The sequence below is a fragment of the Vicugna pacos genome, chromosome X (assembly GCF_048564905.1).
Source record: "Vicugna pacos chromosome X, VicPac4, whole genome shotgun sequence".
NCBI lineage: Eukaryota > Metazoa > Chordata > Mammalia > Artiodactyla > Camelidae > Vicugna > Vicugna pacos.
In genome coordinates, this window is record NC_133023.1 from 44,412,368 (window position 1) to 44,437,470 (window position 25,103).

A 25,103-nucleotide genomic window follows, 5' to 3' on the forward strand; every position below is an offset into this window, starting at 1 on the left:
TTTAGGACTTCTACTCATTTTTGGATTGGGTTGTTTGTTTTTTTCTTATTATGTCATATAAGCTGCTTATATATTCTGGAGATCAATCCTTTGTTGATTTCATTTGCAAAAATTTTCTCCCATTTCGTAAGTTGTCTTTTTGTTTTACTTATGGTTTCCTTTGCTGTACAGAAGCTTGTAAGTATCATTAGGTCCCATTTGTTTATTTTTGCTTTTATTTCTATTGCTTGGGTAGACTGCCCTAGGAGAACATTTTTTAGCTGTATGTGAGATAATATTTTGCCTATATTTTCTTCTAGGAGGTTTATTGTACCTTGCCTTATGTTTACATCTTTAATCCATTTTGAGTTTATTCATCTTTATTGAGTTTATTTATTTTTATTCCATTATATATTCTTGCCTCCTTTGTCAAAGATTAGTTAACCAAAAGATTGTGAGTTCATTTCTGGGCTCTCTATTCTGTTCCATTGGTCTATATGTCTGTTTTTGTACCAATACCATGGTGTCTTACTGTAGGTGTATAGTATTATCTGAAGTCTAGGAGAGTTATTCCTCCAGCCTCTTTTCCTTCAGTAATGTTTTGGCAATTCTAGGTCTTTTGTGATTCCATATAAATTTTATTATGATTTGTTCTGGTTCTGTGAAATATGTCTTATGTAACTTGATAGGGATTGCAGTAAATCTGCAGATTGCCTTAGTCAGTATGAACATTTAAACAATATTGATTCTTCCAATCCAGGAGCATGGAAAAGCTTTCCATTTTTTTTAAGCCTTCTTAAATTTCCTTCATCAGTGTTTTATCATTCTCCATGTATAAGTCATTCACCTCTTTGTTTAGATTTATTCCCAAGTATTTTATTACTTTGGGTGCTATTTTAAAGGGGATTGTTTCCTTAAATTCTTTTCCTGTTGATTCATCATTAGTGTAAAGAAATGCAACTGATTTTTGTATGTTAATCTTGTAACCTGCTACCTTGCTGAATTCTTCAATTAGTTCTAGTAGGTTTTCTGTGTACCTTTTAGGGTTTTATATATCTAGTATCATGTCATCAGCATTTAGTGACACTTTTACCTCTTCTTTTCCAATTTGGGTCCCTTTATTTTCTCTCTCTTGCTTGATTGCTGTGGCTACAACTTCCAAGACTATGTTGAATAGGAGTGGTGATAGTGGGCATCCTTGTCTTGTCCCAGATTTTAGTGGGAAGCTTTTGAGTTTTTCACCATTGAGTACTACGTTGGCTGTAGGGTTGTCATATATAGCTTTTATGATGTTGAGATATGTTCCCTCTATACCCACTTTGGGGAGAGTTTTTATCATAAATGGGTGTTGAATTTTATCAAATGTTTTCTCTGCATCTATTGAGATGATCATGTGGTTTTTGTCCTTTCTCTTGTTAATGTGACATATTGCATTGATTGATTTGCATATATAGAACCACCCTTGTGTCCCTGAGATGAACCCCACTTGGTCATGGTGTATAATCTGTTTTATGTGCTGTTGGATTCCATTTGCTAATACTTTGATAAAGATTTTTGCATCTATGTTCATCAGTGATATTGGTCTGTAATTCTTTTTGGTGGTGTCTATGCCTGGTTTTGGTATCAGGGTGACAGTGGCTTCATAGAATGAGTTTGGGAGTATTCCTTCCTTTTCAATCTTCTGGAAGAGTTTGAGAAGGACTGGAATGACTTCTTCTTTGTATGTTTGGTAGAATTTCCCAGTGAAGCCATCCGGTCCTGGACTTTTATTTGTATGGAGGATTTTTATTGCTATTTCATTTCTTGTGATCAGTTTGTTCAAGTGGTCAGTTTCTTCTTGGTTCAGTCTTGGTGGACAGTATGTTTCCAGAAACTTGTCCACCTCCTCTAGGTTATCCATTTTGTTTCCATATAGTTTTTCTTAGTATTCTCATATGATATTCTGTATTTCTTTGTTATTTGTTGTAATTTCTCCATTTTCCTTTCTTATTGTGCTAATTTGTGCTCTCTCTTTTTTCTGTTTTGTGATTTTTTGAAAGGTTTGTCGATTTTTCTTACTTTTTCAAAAAACCATCTTTTGGTTTTATTGGTTTTCTATTGTTTTTTAATCTCCATTCTATTTATTTCCTACCTGATGTTTATTATATCCTTTCTTCTGCTGACTTTTGGGGTGTTTGCTCTTCTTTTTCTAATACTTTTAGCTGGTAGGTTAGATTATTTATTTGAGATTGTTCTTCTTTTTTGAGGAAGGCCTGTATCACTGTAAATTTCCCTCTTATCACTGTCTTTGCTATGTCCCATAAATTTTGTTTGATCATGTATTCATTTTCATTTGTCTCAAGGTATTTTTTATTTCAACTTTATTTTCATCATTGACCCATTGGTTTTTTAATAGCATGTTGTTTAATCTCCATGCTTCCTTTTATTCCCCTTTGTTTCTCTGTAGTTGATTTCTAGTTAAATGGCCTTGTGGTCAGTAAAGATTCTTGAGATAATTTCCATCATTTTAAAATTGTTGAGGCTTCTTTTGTGCCCAAGTACATGATCAATCCTAGAAAATGTTCCATGTGCACTTGAATAGAATTTATGTCCTACTTTGGGGGGAGGGTGTAATGCTCTGAAAATATTCACCAAGTCTCATTTTTCTATTGTATCATTTAATTTCTCTGTTGCCTTATTTATTTTATGTCTGGAAGATCTGTCTAGTAATATTACACCGGTGTTAATATTTTTGACAATGATTGTATTCCCATCAATATCCCCCTTTATGTCTGTTAGTTGTTTTATGTACTTAGGTGCTCCTTTATTGGGTGCATATATATTAATGAGTGTAGCATCCTCATCTTGTATTACTCCTTTAATCATTATAAAATGTCCTTCTTTATCTTTCTTTATGGCCTTTGTTTTAAAGTCTATTTTGTCTGAAATCAGTACTGCAACACCTGCTTTTTTGGCTTTTCCATTTGCATGGAATATTCTTTTCCATCCTTTCACTCTCAATCTATACGTGTCCTTCTTCATCTTTTGTATGCAGCATATTGAAGGCTCTTCCTTTATTATCCAGTCTGCCACTCTTTGTGTTTTTATTATAGCATTTAGTCCATTAACCTTTACAGTAATTAATGATAGATGTGTGTTTATTGCTATTTTTAACATATTTTTGCAGTTGATTTGGTAATTCCTCACTGTTCCTCTCTTCTTCCTTTTGTGGTTTGATAATTTTCCTTTGTCTTATCTTTGATTTTATTTCATTTTTGTGACTCTTTTGTAAGTTTTCGTCTTGTGGTTACCTCTTTTTGTAAGTCTAGTAACCCATTATCATAGCTTTTTGTTTTAAACAGATAGTAATGTACTCTCAAGCCCATCCTACCTAGAACAAAAAATTTAAAAAAGAAAAAATAATCTATATTTTCTTGCTTTTCTCTCCCACTCTTAATGGTTTAGATGTCTTCTTTTATAATTTCATGTTTATTCTATTTGTAATTCTTGGTAATTTTTGTAATTCATTATTACGTTTCCATTTATGACTTTCTCATTTCTGTAGCATCCTGCTTCTTTTTATTTAGAGTAGACCTTTCAATATTTCTTTTAGCAAGTGTTTAATGTTGCTAAACTCTTCTAGTTTTTGCTTGTCTGTGAAGATCTTTATCTCTCCTCTTAAAGAACAACATTGCTGGATAAAGTATCCAAGGTTGCATTTTTTTTTCAGTCAGGACTTTGTATATATCTTGCCACTTCCTTCTGGCCTGTAGTGTTTGTGTAGAGAAATCAGCTGAGGGCCTTATGGAGGTTCCCTTGTAACTCAGTTTATTTTCTCTTGTTACCTTTAGGATCATTTATTTATCCTTAACCCAGGCCATCTTGATTATGATATATCTTGGTGAGGGTTTGTTTGGGTCTTCCTCTTTTGGGACCCTCTGAGCTTCCTATACTTGGATATCTGATACCTTCTGTAATTTTGGGAAGTTTTCAGTCATTTCTTCAAATAACTTTTCAATCCCCTTTGCTCTTTCTTCCCCTTCTGGAACCCCCTTATGTGCTGATTGGCTTGCTGTATATTATCCCATAGGTCCCTTATGTTGTTTTCATTTATTTTTATTTGTTTATCTTGCAGCTGTTCTGATTGGGTCCTTTCTGTTTTCCTGTCTTCTAGGTTACTCATTCGTTCCTCTGCATTATCTAGTCTGCTTTGTACAGCCTTTAGATCAGCTCTCATTTCAGTAAATGTGTTTACCAATTCTACTTGGTTCTTCTTTATAACTTCAATTTCATTTTTGACATATTTTATATCTCTGAACATTATGTCTTTTAGTTCCTTCAGTACTTTGGTTACCCCTTTTTTGAAATCTTGATCTAGTAGGCCATCAATATCTATTTCATTGATCATTCTTTCATGTGATTTCTCTTGTTCTTTTAATTGGGAGTGGTTCCTCTGCTTCGTTTTGCTCATATCTCTCTGGCACTGTGGCTTATGGAATACCAGTTATCTATTATGGTCCTTAAAGAGTTTATATATTTATCTATCTAAAGCCTATGCAGGAATAAAGCTTTAAAAAAGAGAATTTTAAAAGAGGGAGAGAAAAAAGTTTTATATAAGTGTATAATCAGTAACAGAAGACCAGTTTGAAGCAAAATAGTAATTGAGTTGAGATGTCTTTTAAAATCTTTAAAAGAAGGAGAAAAGAACAAAAGAAATTATCTGAAGCCTGAGTATAATCAATAACACGAGATCAAAATCAAGAGAAATAAAAATGAAATGAGGTGGATTTTAAAAAAACAATAATAACAAAAATATTTTAAAGGAAATATTTAAAAAGGATTAAAACCCATGACAGACAGTTGTTTAAAAAGTTAAAATTATAAAAGTAATAATAATATAGTGGATAAAATAAGAGAAACAGAAAGAAAAAAATTGAGGGGATGTGTTCTTGTGGAGACTGTGTGCTCTTAATGATTTTATTGGGAATTCTTTCTCTCCTCACCCTGCCGAGTGAAGTCAGCTTGCTGTTTCCAGAGACCCTCTGTTGGCTCCCCTGGTCTGTGCTGTTCCTTGTGCAGGTCAGCAAACAGATCTCACCTCCTCCCAACCCTTCGGTCAGGTTTTGTGCTCTTAAACGTTAGGCAGGCAGATCATGCCCCCACCAGTTTCCGTGATCGTGCAGGGTAGGTGGGCTGGTCACGCCCACTCCCAACTCTGCATTCAAGTGCTGCGCCCTTACAGTGTGTAGGCAGGTCACTCCCCCTCCCAATGCTGCAGTCAGATGCTGTGCTTGGGCAAGGTAGGTGGGAGGTCTCACTCCCTCCCAGCACCATGGTCAGGGGCTGCACTCCTGCTCGGAAGGCAAGTGGCCACTTGCCCTCTCCTGGTGCAGGTTACTCCGTTGCTCTGTGCAGCCGCCTGCTCTGCCTCGGGTCTGTGCTCCGTAGGCGGGCTCAGGGAAGATGGCGGGACAGCCCCACCCCTGTTCCATTCCCAAACTCAGCTCTTTGTCTTGGAGGTGCAAGTTCTCAGAGGTACCAGGGCAGAATGATACTATCAGCCTTGGGCTGTAAAGAACTCTCCATCTTGCTTTTGAGGCTGCTAAACCCTTAACTATGGATTCAGGTTTTGACCCTGCCCCCACCTGGGTGCTAAGCACCAGATGATGTGGCAGCTGTGTCTGAGCCCCACCTCCCTTCACCTGAGAACCTTCCATGGGTTTTTGGAGATTGAGGGCATGGCACCCTTCCCCCTAGGGCACATCAGCTGTGTTGTTTCATAGAGGGCCCAGGTTGTTTTGCCCTGTGTACTCACTCATCCATGGTGCTCAGTACCCTGCACTCCCCTGGGGTTGCCTCTATGCAGCCTGCCCCAGTCCTCTGCCTGGGTCGGGCAGCCTGTCCCATCACCCACCTACCTCTTTGCCTCTAGGGCTAGGGGTTGCAGAGACCCTCTGTGCCCATTTAACTTAGTTCTGTTGGTTAAGGGCTGCTCCATACAGATCTGAGCCTTGGAGGTTCCCCCTCCATCCCTCTGACCTCTCTACTGGAGATGGGGGGATTCAGTGAATGAGCGCTATTCCTCCTTTGTTGCTCCCTCCCTGTGGGACTGGTCCTGCACCATTTTGCTTTTTCTTCTTTCTTTTTTCCTTTTCTCCTACCAGATTCCTGGTATCTTTGTCTTTTGAAGAGGGTGATGTTCTGTCGGAGTTCAGCAGCTGTTCTGGTTGGCTGGGTGGGTCTGTGGATATGAATTTTGGTGTATTTGTTGGATAGGGTGAACTATGAGCATCCTTCTACTATGCCATCTTGGCTGATCTCTGTAGTAACCATTTTCAAGAATACAACTAAAGCACATTCACAATGTGGTGCTGCCATTACACATTTTCAGACTTTATTCATTATCCCAAATAGAAATTCTCTCCCCTTCTTCCCTCCCCTCAGCTTCTAGTAACTTCTACTCTTTCTGTCTCTGTGAATTTGCTTTTTCTATGTAGATCACATAAGTGGAATCATGTAATATTTGTCATTTTGTTTCTGTTAAAGGTTCAGCCACACTATGGCATTTATTAGAATTTTATTCCTCCAAATGCTAACTAAACTAAGGCAAAATAATACTCCATTGTATACATACATCATCTTTTATCTATCCATTCATCCACTGGTGGACATTTGGGTTGGTATACCTTTTGGCTGTTGTGAATATGCTGCTATGTACATTAGTGTATTAAGTATCTGTTGGAGTCCCTGGTTTCAATTCTTTTGACCATATACATAGCAATTGAATTGCTGGATGATATGGTAATTTTATGCTCAACTATTGTGGAATCACTATGCTGTTTTCCACAATGAGTACACAATTTACATTCTCATCAGCAATATATAAGATTTCCAATTTCTCCACATCCTCACTAACACTTAATTTCTTATTTCTAAAAATAATAACCATCCCAATGGATGTGAAGTATTATCTCATTGTGGTTTTCCTTTGTATTTTCCTAATGAATAGTGATGTTGAGTATATTTTCAAATGCTTGCTAGCCATTTGTGTGTATGTATGTATGTATATATATATATATATATATATATATATATATATATATATATATATATCTTCTTTGGAAAAATGTCTATTAGAGTCTTTTGTCCATTTTTTCTATTGGGTTGTTTTGTTGTTGTTTTTGAGTTGTAGGTGTTCTCTATATATTCTGTATACTAAGCTCTTATAAGATATATGATTTGAATATATTTCTCCCATTCAGTCTTCTCTTCATTCTCTTGATAGTGTCATTTAATGCAGAAAAGTTTTTAATTTTGATGAAATCCAATTTATTTAATTATTTATTTTGTAGCCTAAGCTTTTGGTCTCATATCCAAGTAATAAATGTGAAATCTATTTTCATGAAGCTTTTCCTCTTTGTTTTCTTCTAAAAGTTTGATAGTTTTAGCACTTACATTTAGGTTCTTAATTCATTTTGAGCTAATTTTTGTATATGATATAAGGAAAGGGTTCAATTTAATTATTTTAAACATGAATATCACTTTTTCCTGAACTAATAAATATGTATGTATGTATGTTGTATGTTACACTATTGTATTGTTACTGTTGTATGTTACACTATTCATGTAAGAATACACATTCTTAGGAATATTCTTCAGGATTTACCACATGTTAGGTTACAAAATAAGTTGTAACTATTTTAAGTAGATTGAAATCATATCAAGTATATTTTCCAACCACAATGGTAAACACATAATTCAACAAATATGTGGGAATTAAACAATACATCCCTGAACAATCAATGGCTCTCTGAAGAAATTTTAAACTGTCCTGAGACAAATGAAAATAAAAACACACCATAACAAAACTTGCAGGACATAGCAGCAGCAGTTCTAAGAGGGAAGATAATGGTAATAAACTGCTACATTAAGAAAAAGGTATATCCCAGAAAGGCAACCTAAAAATTTACACCTCAAGGAACTAGAAAAAGAAGGACAAACTAAGCTCAAAGTTAGCAGAAGGAAGGAAATAACAAAGATCAGAGCAGAACTAAATCAAAAAGAGAACAACAAAAAAATGGAAATGATCAACAAAACTAAGAGCTTTTTTTTCCAAAAGAAAAAAAAGACAAATCTTTAGATAGACTAAGAAAATAATAGAAATGACTAAAATAAAACCAGAAATATAAGAGGAGTTATTATAACTGATAACTGCAGAGATAAAAAGGATAATAAAATACTATTATAAACAATAGTAAGCCAAAAAACTGGATAACCAAGAAGAAATAGATAAATATGAGTAGCATACAACATACTAAGACTGAATCATGAAGAAACAGAAAATCTATAACTAGAAGACAGAGTAAATCAGTAATAGGAAATCTCTTGATGAAGAAAACCCCAAACAAGATGCTTCACTACTGTATTTTATCAAACAATTAAAGAGGAATTAATGTAAATCCTTCTCAAACTCTTCCAAAAAATTGAAGAGGAGGGATACTTCCAAACACATTTTACCAGGCAATCATTATCCTGACACCAAAACCCAAGAAATACACTACATGAAAAGAAAGTCATGGGCCAATATTTTGATGAACATAGATGTAAGAATCCTACATAAACTGCTAGCAAACTGAATTCACCAGTACAATAAAATGATAACATATCATGTGGGATTTACCACTAGGATGTGAGGATAGTTCAACATATACAACCGATAATTGTGATGCATCATGTTAACAGAATGAAGAGTAAAAATCATTTGAGGGGGATTGAGCCAAGATGGCAGAGTAGAGAGACTCACATATCACCCTCTCCCGCAAATACACCAAGAATTATATCTATAAACCCCCTCAATTGCACAGAATACCTACTGAACTCTGGCAGAGTGTCTCTCACTTTGAAACACAGGAGGATTCTCACAAAATATGGTAAGAAAAAAAAAAACTCAGTGCAGGACCAGTCTTGCAGGGAGGGAGCAGCATTGGAAGAAAGGCACCTTCATGCTGGGACACACCCTCTCCAGCCAGGAGGTCAGTAGGAACAGAAGTGGAGCTTCCAAGGTTCAGAAGGGAAAGTGGCAACTGCTTGGCAAACAGAACTAAGGGAAACTGACATGGAGGGTCCCTGTGATTGCTGGTCCTAGACACGAGCCACCAGGGACAAGCCTCGACTGGCTGCTAGAGATTGGTGAGGATCCTAGGCAGAGGGCTGGAGTCAACTGCACAGAGGCAGCCTCAGGAGATGGAAGGCAGTGTGAGCTCTGGCTGGGTGTGTGTGTAGAACAGAACAGCCTGAGGTCCCCAGAAAAAAGCACTACTGTTGGTGTGTCTGTGTGGGAGGGGCACAATGCAGCCATGCCAGAGTTGCTTTCTCCACTTGGCTCCACTGTTCATGTGTTCTCAAAGAAGAGAGGTGGGGCTTGGTCATAGCCATCACTTTTGCACAGAGGCAGGGCTGAAAGCTGAATCCACACTCAGTGACATTGCAACTTCACAGACAAGACTGAGATTTGTTTACAGCCCCATGCAGAAAGGGCAGATTTGCTCTCTCTGGACCCCTTGTGGACCCATGTATCTAGGTTAAACAGACAGTGAGTGGAGTTCTAAAGCACAGTGGGGGCAAGTATGGGTATTTACAACAGGCTGGCATACCAGATGGTATATGGATATGAGACTGGAGTCTTTGCTGACCCTGTGGCACACCGCAGATTCAGATGTGTAACTGCATGCTTGTTATGGCAGGTCCTAGCACCTGACATTGGCAGAGCTGCACTGGTGGTTCCTGGGGCTCAGAACCTGGGGAACATCATAGGAGGTGGCTGACATTCCTGCAGCTATGGCTAGAACAAATTCATCATGAACAGAGAGTATTTTGTAAGCTCACATGAGTGACAGAAAACACCACAGAGTGCACTTCCCAGTGGACATGTCCTTCTTACTCTTCTCAGCTGAAGTGCTCCAAAACTGCCTACTACACACCAAATCTCAGAAATGGGTCTAGAAGCCTCTATTCCAACAAGACGGGAGCAGACCAGGCCCTTGTCAAGGCTGTGACAACAACAGAACATAAAAGGAGACCCCATTCAACAACAACAATCAGGGTAGACTCTGAATACCATAACACCAATCTCAACTCCAATCAAAGAGATAACAGCCAACACTCACAGAAGACATAGCAACCATCAATACTGAGAACAGCCATCACAACAAAACTATTAAATGCACAGTCTACACAGGAATGCTCCCACTTTAAGTAAAAATAAATCAACAAAAATAAAGCAGCCTTCAAGACCTAGTACATAACTGATACTCCTAAATCCATACAGTCAGATAAATATAAGTAAAATGAAGAAGCAGAGGGACTAATCTCAATTAAAAGGACAAGAGAATCCCATAAAAGAATGATCAATGAAATAGACCTCGATAGTCTACTAGATCATGACTTCAAAAACGGAGTGATAAAAGCACTCAAAGAACTAAAAGAGACTATGAATAGAGACAGAGAGTACTTTTAAAAGGGAATTAAAATGAAAGAAGAGCCAATTAAGACAGAAAACCCAATAGCTGAGATAAAGAGCTTAGCTAAGGCAGTCAAAAGCAGACTATGTAATGCAGAGGAACAAATAAGTGACTTAGAAGACAGGATAACAGAAGTCACCAAATCAGAACAGCAGAAAGAAAAACAAGTGAAAACCAATGAAAGCAATATAAGAGACCTATGAAATAAAGTAAAGCATGCCAACCTATGCATAATAGGGGTCCCAGAAGGAGAAGAAAGAGAAAAGGGATTGAAAAGGTACTTGAAAAAAATCATGACTGAAAATCTTTCAAATCTAAGGAAGGAAACAAATATCCAAGTATAGGAGGCACAGAGGGGCTCAATCAAGAAGAAATCAAACAGATCTACATCAAGATATATTATAATTAAGATGGTCAAAGTTAAAGAGAAAGGATTCTAAAGGCAGAAAGAGAAAAATAAAGAGTTAGTTACAAGGGAATCCCCATAAGGCTTTCAGTTCATTTCTCTACATAAACTGCTGGCCAGAAAGGAGTGGCAAAAGTCAAAGTCCTGAATGAGAAAAAGCTTCAGTGTAGGATACTCTCTCCTGGAAGGCTTTCCATTATAGTAGAAGGAGAAATAAAGAATTTCACAGATAAGCAAAAACTAAAAGAATTCAGCAATACTAAACCTATACCAAAAGAAACATTGAAAGGTCTACTCTAAACAGAAAAGAAACAGGAAGCTATAGAAATGAGATAAACATAATTGGAAATGTGATAACTACAATGAGATGCAAGAGAAAACATGAAGTTGTAACAAAATAAATAAAAATAATAAATATCAAAATCGTAAAAGGTGGGAGAGGGGAGCAAGAAAATATAGATATTTTTCACTTTCTTCTTTTTATTTTCTTCATTCTTTTTAGCATGTGTTTGAGCCTACATGACTCTCAGTATAAAGCAAACAGATATTGTAAAGGGTTAACTTACTTAAAGAACAGGGTAACCACAAATCAAAAGCATATAATAGAGTCACAAAAACCAAAAACACACCAAGCCAACACAAAGAAAAATTATCGAACCATGAAAAGAAAAACCAAAAAAATAATAATAATAAAGGAGGGGCAGGAACAAAGAAGAAATATCAAATTAGCTGGAAAACAAAATTCAAAATGGCAATAAATGTATCTGTCAATAATTACTATAAAAATCAATGGACTAAATACTCCAATCAAAAGACATAGAGTGGCAGATTGGGTAATAAAACAAAAGCCTTGAATATGCTGCCAACAAGAGACCCACTTTAGAGTGAAGGACACACACAGATTGAAAGTGAGAGGATGGAAAAAGATATTTCATGCAAATTGAAATGAAAAGGAGGTGGGAGTAGGAATATTGATTTGAGACCAAATAGACTTTAAAACACAGGCCATAAAGACAGATAAAGAAGGACACTATATAATGATCAAAGGAGCAATAGAAGGCAAAGATATTACACTCATTAACACATATGAACCCAATATAGTAGCACCTAAATATAGAAAACAAATATTAACAAATATAAAGGGAGAAATTGATGGGAATACAATAATAGTAGGAGATATTAACACCACACTAACATCACTGGACAGGGCTTCCAGACTGAAAATCAATGAAGCAATGGAGACACAATAGAACAGTTGGACTGGGTTGGTATTTGTAGTACATTACATCCTAAAAAACAGAATATATATTCTTTTCAATTGCTCATGGAACATTCTCTAGAATAGACCATATAGTTGGGCACAAAATAAGCCTCTAGAAATTTAAGAGGATAGATATTATTTCAAGCATCTTCTCTTACAACAGTGACATGAAACTAGAAATCAACCACAGAAAAACAAAAGGAGGAACAAACAGCATAGAGACTAGACAACATGCTACTAAAAAACTAATGGGGCAATGATGAAATCAAAGAAGTAGCTAAAAAATACCTTGAGATGAACACCAATGAAAACACAATCACATAAAATCTGTGGGATGCAGGAAAGCAGTCCAAAGAGGGAAATTCATAGCAATAAAGTTCTTCTTAAAAAAGGAGAAAAATCTCAAATAAACCAACTAAACTACCACCTAAAACAATTAGAAAAACAAGAACAAACAAAACCTAAAGTGAGCAGAAGGAAAGAAATAAAAAAGATCAGGGAGTAAATAAATAAAATAGAGATGTAAAAAACAATAGAAAAAATCATGTAAATCAAGAGCTTTTTTTAAACATTTTTTATTCAGTTATAGCCATTTTATAATGTTGTGTCAAATTCCAGTGTAGAGCACAATTTTTCAGTTATATATGAACATACATATATTCATTGTAACATATTTTTTCACTGTGAGCTACCACAAGATCTTGTATATATTTCCTTGTGCTATACAGTAAAATCTTGTTTATCTTTTCTACATATGCCTGTCAGTATCCACAAATTTTGAAATCCCAGTCTGTCCCTTCCCACCCCCCTGCCCCCTTGGCAACCACAAGTTTGTATTCTATATCTATGAGTCTGTTTCTGTTTTGTATTTATGTTCTTTTTTTTTTAGATTCCACATATGAGTGATCTCATATGGTATTTTTCTTTCTCTTTCTGGCTTACTTCACTTAGAATGACATTCTCCAGGGACAGCCATGTTGCTGAAAATGGTGTTATGCTGTCATTTTTATGGCTGAATAGTATTCCATTGTATAAATAGACCACCACTTCCTTATTCAGTCATCTGTTGATGGACATTTAGACTGTTTCCATGTCTTGGCTATTGTAAATAGTGCTGCTAAGAACATTGGGTTGCAGGTGTCTTTTTGAAGTAGGGTTCCTTCTGTATATATGCCCAGGAGTGGGATTACTGAGTCCTATGGTAAGTCTATTCCTAGTCTTTTGAGGAATCTCCATACTGTTCTCTACAGTGGCTACACCAAACTGCATTCCCACCAGTAGTGTAGGAAGGTTCTCTTTTCTCCACAGCCTCTCCAGCATATGGCATTTGTGGATTTTTGAATGACGGCCATTCTGACTGGTGTGAGGTGATACCTCATTGAAGTTTTGATTTGCATTTCTCTGATAGTGGTATTGAGCATTTTTTCATATGCCCATTGATCATTTGTATGTCTTCCTTGGAGAATTGCTTATTTAGGTCTTCTGCCTATTTTTGGATTGGGTTGTTTGTTTTTCATCTTATTAAGTCATATCTGCTGATTATATATTCTGGAGATCAAGCCTTGGTTGGTTTCATCATTTGCAAAAATTTTCTCCCATTCTGTAGGTTGTTGTTCTGTTTTGCTTATGGTTTCCTTTGCTGTGCAGAAGCTTGTAAGTTTCATTAGGTCCTATTTGTTTATTCTTGCTTTTATTTCTATTGCTTGGGTAGACTGTTCTAGGAGAACATTTTTTAGATGTGTGTGCGATAGTGTTTTGTCTATATTTTCTTCTAGGAGAAAGTATCTTGTCTTTATTTTATCTTGTCTTATGTTTAAGTATTCGATCAATTTTGAGTTTATTTTTGTGTATGGCATAAGAGAGTGTTCCAGCTTCATTGATTTACATAGTGCTGTCCAGTTTCCCCATACCATTTGCTGAAGAGATTGTCTTTATTCCATTGTATATTCTTGCCTCCTTTGTCAAAGATTAGTTAACCAAAATTTTGTGGGTTCATTTCTGGGCTCTCTATTCTGTTCCATTGGTCCATATATCTGTTTTTGTACCAAGGAGCTTTTTTTTTTTTGAAAGAATAAACAAAACTGAAAAACCTCTGGACAGGCTCACTAAGAAGAAAAGAGAGAGCACATAAATAAACAAAATAAGAAATGAAAATGGAGAGATTACAACCAATACCAAAGAAATACAAAAAATCTTGAGAAAATACTATGAACAACTATATGGCAATAAACTGGACAACTTAGAAGAAATGGAAATGTTTCTAGAAAAGTGGAGTCCACCAAAACTTTTTCAAGAAGAAATACATCATTCAAACAGATCAATCACTACAAATGATACAGCAATAAAAAAACCTTCCTCCACACCAAAGTTCAGGACCAGATGGCTTCATTGGGGAATTCTTTTGAACATACAAAGAAAAGTTCATACTGATACTTCTCAAACTTTTCCAGAAGATTGAACAGGAGGGAATACTCCCAAACTCATTCTATGAAACCACCATTACCCTGATACCAAACCAGACAAAGACATTACTGAAAAAGAAAGCTATAGGCCAATATCATTGATGAACATAGATGCAAAAATCTTCAACAAAATATTAGCAAACAGAATCCAACAACACCTAAAAAAGATCATACACCATGATCAATTTGGGTTCATCCCAGGGACACAAGGATGGTTCAACATATGCAAATCAATCAATGTGATAAACCACATCAACAAGAGAAAAGACAAAAATCACATGATCATCTCAACAGATGCAGAAAAATCATTTGATAAAATTCAACACCCATTTATTATAAAAACTCTTACCAAAATGGGTACAGATGGAACATATGTCAACATAATAAGAGCTATTTATGACAAACCTATAGCCTGCATAATACTCAGTGGTGAATAGCTGAAAGCCTTTCCACTAAAATCTGAAATAAGACAAGAATGCCCACTCTCATCACTTCTTTTTAATATAGTATCAGAAGTCCTAGCCATAACAATTAGACATGAAAAATAAATAAAAGCGATCCAAATTGGAAGAGAAGAGGTACAATTGCCAGTATATGCAGATGACATGATACTATATATAGAAACCCTAAAGGCTCCACACAGAAACTACTAGAGCTGATAAAAGAATTCGGTTAGGTAGCAGGATACAAGATTAACATACAGAAATCAGTGTCATTTCTTTACACTAACAGTGAAATATCAGGATAGGAAAGTAAGGAAACAATCCCTTTTAACGTTGCATACAAAAAATAAAACACTTAGGAATAAATCTGAACAAGGAAGTGAAAATATATATATGGAGAACTACAAAACACTGACTAAGGAAATTAGAGATGACTTAAAGAAATGGAAAGGTATCCCATGTTCTTGGATTAGAATAATTAATGTTAAAATGGTCATACTACCCAAAGCAATCTACAGATTGAATGCCATCCCTATCAAATTACCCATGACATTTTTTGACAGAACTAGAACAAATGATCCTAAAGTTTATATGGAATTATAGAAGATCCTGGGTTGCCAAGGCATCACTGAAGAAAAAGAATGAACCTAGAGGAATAACCCTCTCAGACTTCAGACACAGCTACAGTAATCAAAAAAACCTGGAATTGGTACAAAAATAGACATATGGATCAATGGAACAGAACAGAGAGCCTAGAAATAAACCCACAAACTTTTGGTCAATTAACCTTTGACAAAGAAGGCAAGAATATACAATGGAGTGGAGACAGTCTCTTCTGAAAATGGTGTTGGGAAAACTGGACAGATGCATGCAAATCAATGAAGTTAGAATATTCCCTCACACTATACACAAAAATAAACTCAAAATGGTTTAAAAACTTAAACATAAGACAAGACACTATAAACCTCTTAGAAGAAAACACAGGCAAAACATTATTTGACATAAATCTCAGCAATGTTCTCCTAGGGTGGTCTACCCAAGCAACAGATATAAAAGCAAAAATAAACAAATGGGACCTAATTAATTAAACTTATAAGCTTTTGCACAGCAAAGGAATCCATAAGCAATCAAAAAGAACCTACTAAATGGGAGAAAATATTTGTAAAAGATGAGACTGACAAGGACCTATTTTCCAGAATACATAAACAGCTCATACAACTTAATAAGGAAAAAAACAAACAAACAACCCAATCCATAAATGGGCAGAAGATCTAAACAAGCAATTCGCCAATTAAAACTTACAAATGGCCAATAGGCACTCAATATCACTAATTATCAAAGAAATGCAAATCAAAACTTCAATGAGGTATCACCTCACACCAGTCAGAATGTGCATCATTCAGAAGTCGACAAACAGTAAATGCTGTACAGGCTGTGGAGAAAAGGGAACTCTCCTACACTGTTGGTGGGAATATAGTTTAGTGCAGCCATTATAGAAAACAGTATGGCGATTCCTCAAAAAACTAAAAATGCACTTACCATGTGATCTAGCAATCCCATTCCTGGGCATATATCCAGGGGGAACCTTAATTAGAAAAGATACATGCACCCCAAATTTCACAGTAGCAGTATTTACAGTAGCCAAGATATGGAAACAACCTACATGTCCATCAACAGAAGACTGGATAAAGAAGTTACAGTATAATTTTGCAATGGAATACTACTAAGCCATAAAAATTTATAAAATAATGCCATTTTCATCAACATGGTTGAACCTGAAAAATGTCATTCTAAGTGAAGTAAGACAGAAAGAGAAAGAAAAATGCCATATTCTATCACTTATATATGGAATGTGAAAAAAGGAAAAAACAGCCAAACAAACTTATTTACAAAACATACACAGACTCATAGGCATAGAAAGCAAACTTTTGATTACCAGGTGGAGAAGGGAGTGGGAAGGGTTAAATTGAAAATTTGAGATTTGCAGATACTAACTAATATGTGTATACACACACACACACACACACATATATATATATATGAAATAGATAAACAACAGGTTTATACTCTATAGCACAGGGAACTATGTTCAATATCTTGTAGTAACTTACAGTAAAAAAAGATCTGAAAATGAATATATGTATGTTTCTTTATGACTGAAGTATTTTGCTGTACACTAGAAATTGACACAACATTGTAAACTGACTATACTTCAATAAAAAGTATATATAAAAATAAAAATTAAATAAAAATCATTTGATCATCTCACAGATGCAGAGAAATATCTGAAAAATTTCAAAATCCTTTCATGATTAAAACAAACTCTTAACAAATTAAGTATAGAAGGAATGTATCTCTGCATAATAAAGGCCATAATGATAAACCCACAGCTAACATTATAATCAATGCCAAAAATCTGAAAGACAAGGATGCCCACACTTCCCACTTTTATTTGACAGGTTACTGGAAGTCCTAGCCAGAGCAATTAGGCAAGAAAAAAAAAAGGCAAACAAGTCAGAAAAAAAGAAGTTAAATCACCTTTGTTTGTGAATGACATGATCTTCTATGGAGAAAACCCTAAAGACTCCACCAAAAAAGAAAAAAACCTGATAGAATTATTAAACGCATTTAATAAAGTTGAAATATACAAAGTCAACATACAAAAATCACTTATATCTCTTCATACTAACAAAAAACCACTGAAAGAGAAATTAAGAATGCAATACCATTATAATATAATCAAAATAATAAAATACTTAGGAATAAATTTAACCAGTGAGGTAAAAGGCCTGTATACTGAAATTTGTAAGACATTAATGAGAGAAATTGATGAAGCCACAAATTAATGGAAAGATATTCTGTGTTCTTAAATTGGAAAAATTAATATTGGTAAAATGTCCACTCTACCCAAAGTGATTTATAGATTCAGTCCAATCCCTGTCAAATTTCTGATGTCATTTCCACAGAAATATAAAAAAAAACTCCTAAAATTTTCATGGAACCCCAAAGGCCCTGAACACTCAAAGCAGTCTTGAGCAAGAACTAAGCTGGAGGCATCACATGTCCTAATTTCAAATTATATTACAAAAGTATAGTAATCAAAACAGTATGGTTTTGACTGGCATAAAAACAGACACATAGATCAAGGGAACAGAATAGAATGCATGAAAATAATCCCATGCATATATGGTCAACTAATATTTGACATGGGAGCAAAGAACACACTGTGAGGAAAGTATGGTTTCTTCAGTAAACTTTGGGAACTGTATACTCACTTGCAGAAGAATGAAATGGGAACTGTCTTACATTATTCACAAAAATTAATTTGAAATGGTTAAATATTTAAGCTTAAGACCTGAAACCATAAAACTCGTTGAAGAAAACAGGAAGAAGCTCCTTGACAATGGTTTTGGCAATAATTTCATGGATATGACACCTAAAGTGCAAACAACAAAAGCAAAAATAAAGTGGGGCTACAACAAAATAGCTTCTGCACAGCAAAGGAAACCATCAAATTAAAAGACAACCTATGGAATAGGAGAAAATATAGCAAACCACATTTCTGGTAAGTGTTAATATCCAAAACATATCAAGAACTCACACATCTCATCTGCACAAACCAGAAACAAACCCAAAACAAATGATCAGATTAAAAAATGGACAAAGGATCTGAATATTTCCCAAGAAAACATAAAAATGGCTAACAGATACTTGAACATAGGCTCAACATCATTAATCAACATGGGAATGTAAATCAAAACCTCAATGAGTTATCTCACACTTGTTAGGAGGGCTATTATCAAAAAGACAAGAGATAATGAATGTTGGTGAGGATGTGGCGAAAAGGGAACCTTTGTACACTACTGATGGAATATTAATCAGTATAGACATTATGGGAAATATTATGGAAGTTTCTCAAAAAATTAAACATACAGTTACTATATAATACAGCAACCCCACTTCTGGATATACAGTCAAAGGAAACAAAATGAATATCTCAAAGACATATCTGCACTCCCATATTCATTTCAACATTATTCACAATGACCAAGATATGGAAAGGACCTAAGTGTCTGTTGAGAGATAAATGAATAAAGAAAATATGGTGTGTGTGTGTGTGTGTGTGTATAATTAATAATATATCCTATATATAATATAATTAATATATTATATATTAGACTGTTATAAGGCCATAAAAAGAAGGAAATCCTGTTGTTTGCAACAATATGGATGAACCTGGAGGGCATTATGCTTAATCAGACAGGGAAAGAGAAATACTATATGGTATCATTTATATATGGAATCTGAAAAAAAATAAGTCTAACTCATAGAGAAAGAGAATGAATGCTGGTTGCTAGGGGGTTGGGAGGTGGAGGAAACTTAGAGATGTTGATCAAAATATGCAAAATTTCAGTTAAAGTTCTGAGGATCTAATGTATAATATGGTGACTATAGTTAATAATATTGTATTTTATACTTCAGATTTGGTAAGAAAGTAGATTGTAAGCATTCCCACTACTGGATAAAAAAGGTAACTATATGAGATGATTGGTGTGTTAACTTGATTGTGATAATCATTTCTCAATATATAAATATATCAAATCATCATGTTGTACACTTTAAACATACACAATTTATTTGTCAATTATACCTCAAAGCTGAAAAAATAAAATTTGCTTTAAGATGACACTCTTTCTCCATGCTGATGGCTATTTTTTCTTAATGTTTATAAGAGGATTTTATATATTAAGGACATTAACTCTTCATTGCACGTGTTGCAAACTTTCACCCAGCTTGTCCTTTGCCTTTTTACCTTTACTTATGGTATGTGGTAGAGGATTTAACTTTTGTCTGTTAACAAGTCTACGGACCTTTTGTTTTGCGGTTTTTCCACTGGTGTCATTTTTTAAAATAGTGTTCTTATTCCAAAAGAATTCCAATATTCTTCTCTGGTCTTCTATAGTTTTATAAAACATTGTTAATGGACTTCAGTTATGTAGAATTCGATTAATGATAATCTGTGGTTCTTGACACTGTGGTTCTTGACACATTATCATTATTTGTTCATTTTTATCATTCATTTATTTAATAATGTAACAAATATCTGGGAACCCACCAATCAACCCAAAAGCTAGTACATTACCAATAAGACACATCTACCTATGGGTATCTCTTCTCTTCCATTCTCCTTTCTAGAAGTAACCTGAATATTGTATCTCCCATTCCCTTACCTCAAAAATAGTTTTATCATATGCATATATACATATATATATGCCCACACATATGAATAAGCAACACATTGCTTATTTCTACTTATTTTTGGACTTCGTAAATTGGTATTAAACCATGTGCTGTCTGTCTTCTGGGACTTGTTTTGTTCATTCAACATTATGTTATTAAAATTTGGTCATTGTGTTGCATGAAGCTATAGTTAATTTCCATTTAAATAATTAATAGTACCAAGCCAGGTAAAAAGTGAGTAGGAGAGCACTTCAGGTGGAAGAATAGCATGTGTTAAGGCCCTGAATGGGAAGGAGCATGTCAGTCTTGAGGATATTCTAAGCCTTTTCCTATAGAAAAGAATATGAGTTACTCTGGAGTACTGAGGCCTGTGGAAAGAGTAATTGAAGACAAGTTGGGAGCAGCAGCCAAGGGCCAGACTACAAAGTGCATTTTAGGTCATAGTGAGGATCTGGGCTTTTATCCTTAGTGCAATGGACGTTATTAGGCAGAGGAATGACATGCTCTGGTTGGCTAATTTAAAAAGATTAATCTGCTGCTACTCATAAAGAATAGATTTTGAGAAGAGCTAGTGAGAATCCAGTCTTGAAGTGGGTGCTATTATTGTCCCCACTTTACAGAAGAGCAAACTAAGGCTCAGAGGGAATCCATATATGCACCTAAAGTTCAGAGAGGTTTGGTTTTGAGACATATATTTAGGTGTTCATCAGCTTATAGTCAGAGCTACAGAACTGAATGAGATCACTTAGGGAGAGAAAATAGATAGAAAAGAATAGGGTTAAAAAGAAGCCTTGAGGTACTCTAATATGCATACTTAGAGATGGAGAAAAGACTAAAAAGGAGCAGTCAGTGAGGCAAGAGTAAAATTACTGAAGTAGTTTCACACAGAAGCCAAGAGACAAAAACTGTTTCAATAAGGCAGTAGTGGCCAATTATGCCAAGTGTTGCTGAATTAAGGACTGAAAAGTGGCCACTTGATTTAGTAATATGGAGGTGGTCAGTCTCTACTTCCTTAACCATCTTAGGGCATGCACAGAAGAACTTGAGAGAGATATTATTATTGTCTCCTGTGTTTTTGTGTGAAGAAGCTAGAGCTCAAAGGGATTAGGTAACTTGCCTCAAGTAAAAGAGCTAAAGAATGACAGACTTGGAAATGGAAGTTTTCTTATTCCAAATCCAGTCTTATTTGCACTATACCACAGCTGCTTTTCATATCTGGGAGGTTTTTTTTGGTTTGTTACAAGAGTGTCTGAAGTTCCATGTGTAGTGCAGAACTGAATTCATTTCAACATGCCTGGAGTGTCTATATGTGCAGAAGTCTGGGGTAGGCAGTGCAAAAGATCTGAAGATGACAAAGATACAGACCATGTTCTCAAGGACCTTGTACAGTCTAGTAAGACAGCATCTGTACAACTATATCCTAAGACAATGTAGAAGTAATGGAAACACAGAAAAGTGAGGATTTGGATTAGGTCTGGACCAATGACTTGGCGGGGAGAGCTTGTTAATCTTCTTATTTACTGCTATATACTCACTATGTCCCTGGCAAAAAAAAGGGGGGGGATCAATCAAGTATTGAGCACCAACTTTTTGCCAGGAACATAGTGAGTATACAGCAGTAAATAAGGAGACTTTGGCTAGCATAAGTAATAAAAGTTAAAAAAAACTAGGGGAATAGGGAACTTATTGAAAAGATAATGGAATATCTCACAGGGTTAAGGGGAGAGTTGACTCAGAAAGGGTAGGAACCAGGTCAGCTCTGAGTACAAAACTAGTATGAATTTATAGATCTCTCCACTTTAAAGTGACACCCCACCCCCAATGATCCCAATCTCTGTTTCAACTCAAAAGGTTGTGTTCTGGGAGAGAGAAACTGATTGTCCCAGCTGGGTCAGGGATCTTCCCCTGAAATAAGTTATTATGGCAAATAGGGAAGGTTCACATATCACATGGCCATTACAGGACATTCCATGGTTTCAAACCACTTCCAAAGAGGTAAATCCTTGTTAATTGGATGTCTACTCCAACCCATGTGGTATCTACTAAAATCTATTATCAAGAATAATGAAATTAAGGGAATGTGTTCACTCTCCCAGAAGATTGATATTCTAGGCCTTTTCTTGTCATAAGAACTTTCTGTCATCAGTGAGCTGACAATAGGGAACTGACAGAGAATTTCTGAGGTAGAAGGAGTCTTTGGCAACCATTAATTCAACTTCCTAATTGTATATGAGGAGTATGAGGCTCTTGTATGCAGTTTCACATGTAGTCACAAGGCAAATAAGTGATATTACTGTGTAAATAGGAAACTTCTGACTTTTGATCCTCTGGGTCCTTTCTCTACCTGTTGTCTACGGTGCTTAGCACTGTACTGAGAACATAATTATAGAATTTTTCCAATATCCCTATGGTATCATACTCAGGTATAGGTAGCAACCTAGCAAGAGGTATCTATCATCCATGGCCAGAAGTCCAGAGAATAGGGCCGAGTCAAGTAGCTTCTATAAACAGGAAAACAGCTGAGGTTAGAACACACGATGGATAAACAATCAAGGATGTTTCAATGACAACTTAATACAGGTCTAAAAGACAGGATTCTTTTCCTCCTGAGCTTTCTATTCTTGACACTAAATAGCCATGGGTCCTTCCTCTAGAAAAAGAAGTGGCTACCTCACATGACTTTTCATAAAGGTCATAGCTTAAGAAGTGCTAAAAGCATCCTTCTTGCTTTATGTAACCAATGAGCCTATTTTCACCTGCTTCCCTTCATCTTTAACCAATTAACATATAGCAAACTGGGGTGTCTACTCTTCCCAATATTATAATGATTTCAAGTTTAGTTTAGGAAATAGGTATAGTGTAGTGGGAAAGTGTATATATCTGAAGCCATACTGCCTGTGTTCAAATCTCACCTTCACCATTTCCTAGAAGTGTGATTTTTGGCAAGTCACTATCTCCCTGGGTTTTTGTTTTCCCACCTGTAAAATGAGGCTAATAATAATGTCTACTTCATAGGAAGGTTGTGAGAATCAAATGAGTTAATACATCCTTGGGGTTATTAGAGAGCATATATAGATAATCTGACTTGAAAAAAAGGGAACAAATCTAGAGACAAATATTCTATTAATTCAGGTGAATCAGGCCCTCAAGAACTATACTCCCTAGCACTGACTTGACAAAACTAAGAACAGTTAACTCATGCACCAGCAATCAGCTTCAAACTCTAAGAACCAACTTAAAAGCACACTACAACTGCTCCAACTACCATTCCTAACTCAGCCCAGAAATAAAGCATCCAGATGGATGTCCTAAAGGAGAGTACATGAGGCCAGTGGTACATAACAGGTGCATTTCTCTTTGCTGCCTTTTGGTTTTGGTTTGTTTGTTGTTTAAAAACAGATAGCATCCAGATAGATACAAGTAGATATTACTTTCATTTGTTTCTTCAACAAATATCAATTGAGCCCCTACTACATGGCAGCCACTGTTCAGTATGCTGAGGATAGAGCAGAGAGCAAAATAGATGAATTCCCTACTCTTACTCTCTAGTGGGAGAGACAGTTTACCACTGTTTTAGATTGTGATCAGTGCTGTGATAAAAATAAGAAAGAATAATGTCACAGAGAGTGCCTGGGTCATCAGAATTACTTTAATTTAGGTGGTCAGGGAAAGCTTCCCTGAGATTTGAGGGATACTGGAGCCCACCATGGGTAGAACCAGATAGAAGGAAAAGGAAGTGCAAAGTCCCTGAGATCAGACAGATCTTAGAACATTGGAATAAAAAAAGAGATCAGTGTTGTTAGAGGACAGTGAACAAGGTTTTGTAAATCAAATCAAAGAGGTAGGCAGGGGCTGAATCTAGATATGCCCATGGCTGGGACCAGGGTGGTAGTAGTGGAAATGGTGAAAATTGGTCAGATACTGGACAAAAATTTAAGCCAGGGACAACAGGATTTCTTGAATAACTGTATGTGAAGCAAGAGAGGAAAAGAGGTTTCAAGGATGGCTCCAAGATTTTTGGCCCAAACCACCAAGTGTTGCCATTAACTGGAATGGATAGTGGCATGAAACATGGTTTCTGATGGTGTTGCTAGGGATGCAACTGGTGTTCCAGGTTCTTGTCCCATTCCAAAATAGAATTCAGAGCCAAAACACAGTGGTTAAAAAAAGTAAAGTGAGAATTTATTAAAGGATGGATAGTACACTCTCAAGGGGAGAGTGGGCAGGCTCAGGAGAGGCTGCCCTGTGTTTTTGGGGTTTTTTTTGGCAAGCTAGTTACATAGGTGTAAAAATGAATGGGTGAAATATTCATTGGGGAGGGAAGGGTTTGGGGTTGTATTCCCTGATTATCATCCCAACTCCACTTTCCCAAAGGGAGGAGGGATTTTTGTCCTTATTTAGTCTGGATTGGAAGTGTCATGGCATCCGTGCATGATGGGTACTTCTAATTTACAAGGCTAATTTTATTGAAATGAGGGCATAATGACCAAAAGGTTACATTTGGACACTGGAAATTCCTGCCTTTTCTCACCTTTCTTTGTCAGTCTCCAGGCCACTCATCACCCCAGAAGGTGTGACCACTTATCAGCCCAGAGGTTCCTGCCTTTCTTTCTCTGCCCAGGGACCCCTGGTGCTTACATGATGTATGGTTTCCTGCATTTGGCCCGTGCCCCTCCTTTCTGCCCAATTCCTGCCATTTGGTCTCTGTCCCCCTTTCTCTGCTCATATCTAGCTATCTGCCTGCTCTAACAATGGGTCATTCTGGAGTTTCACTAATACCTGTGGACGGGACCTTTGAGCCTTTCTCCTGCT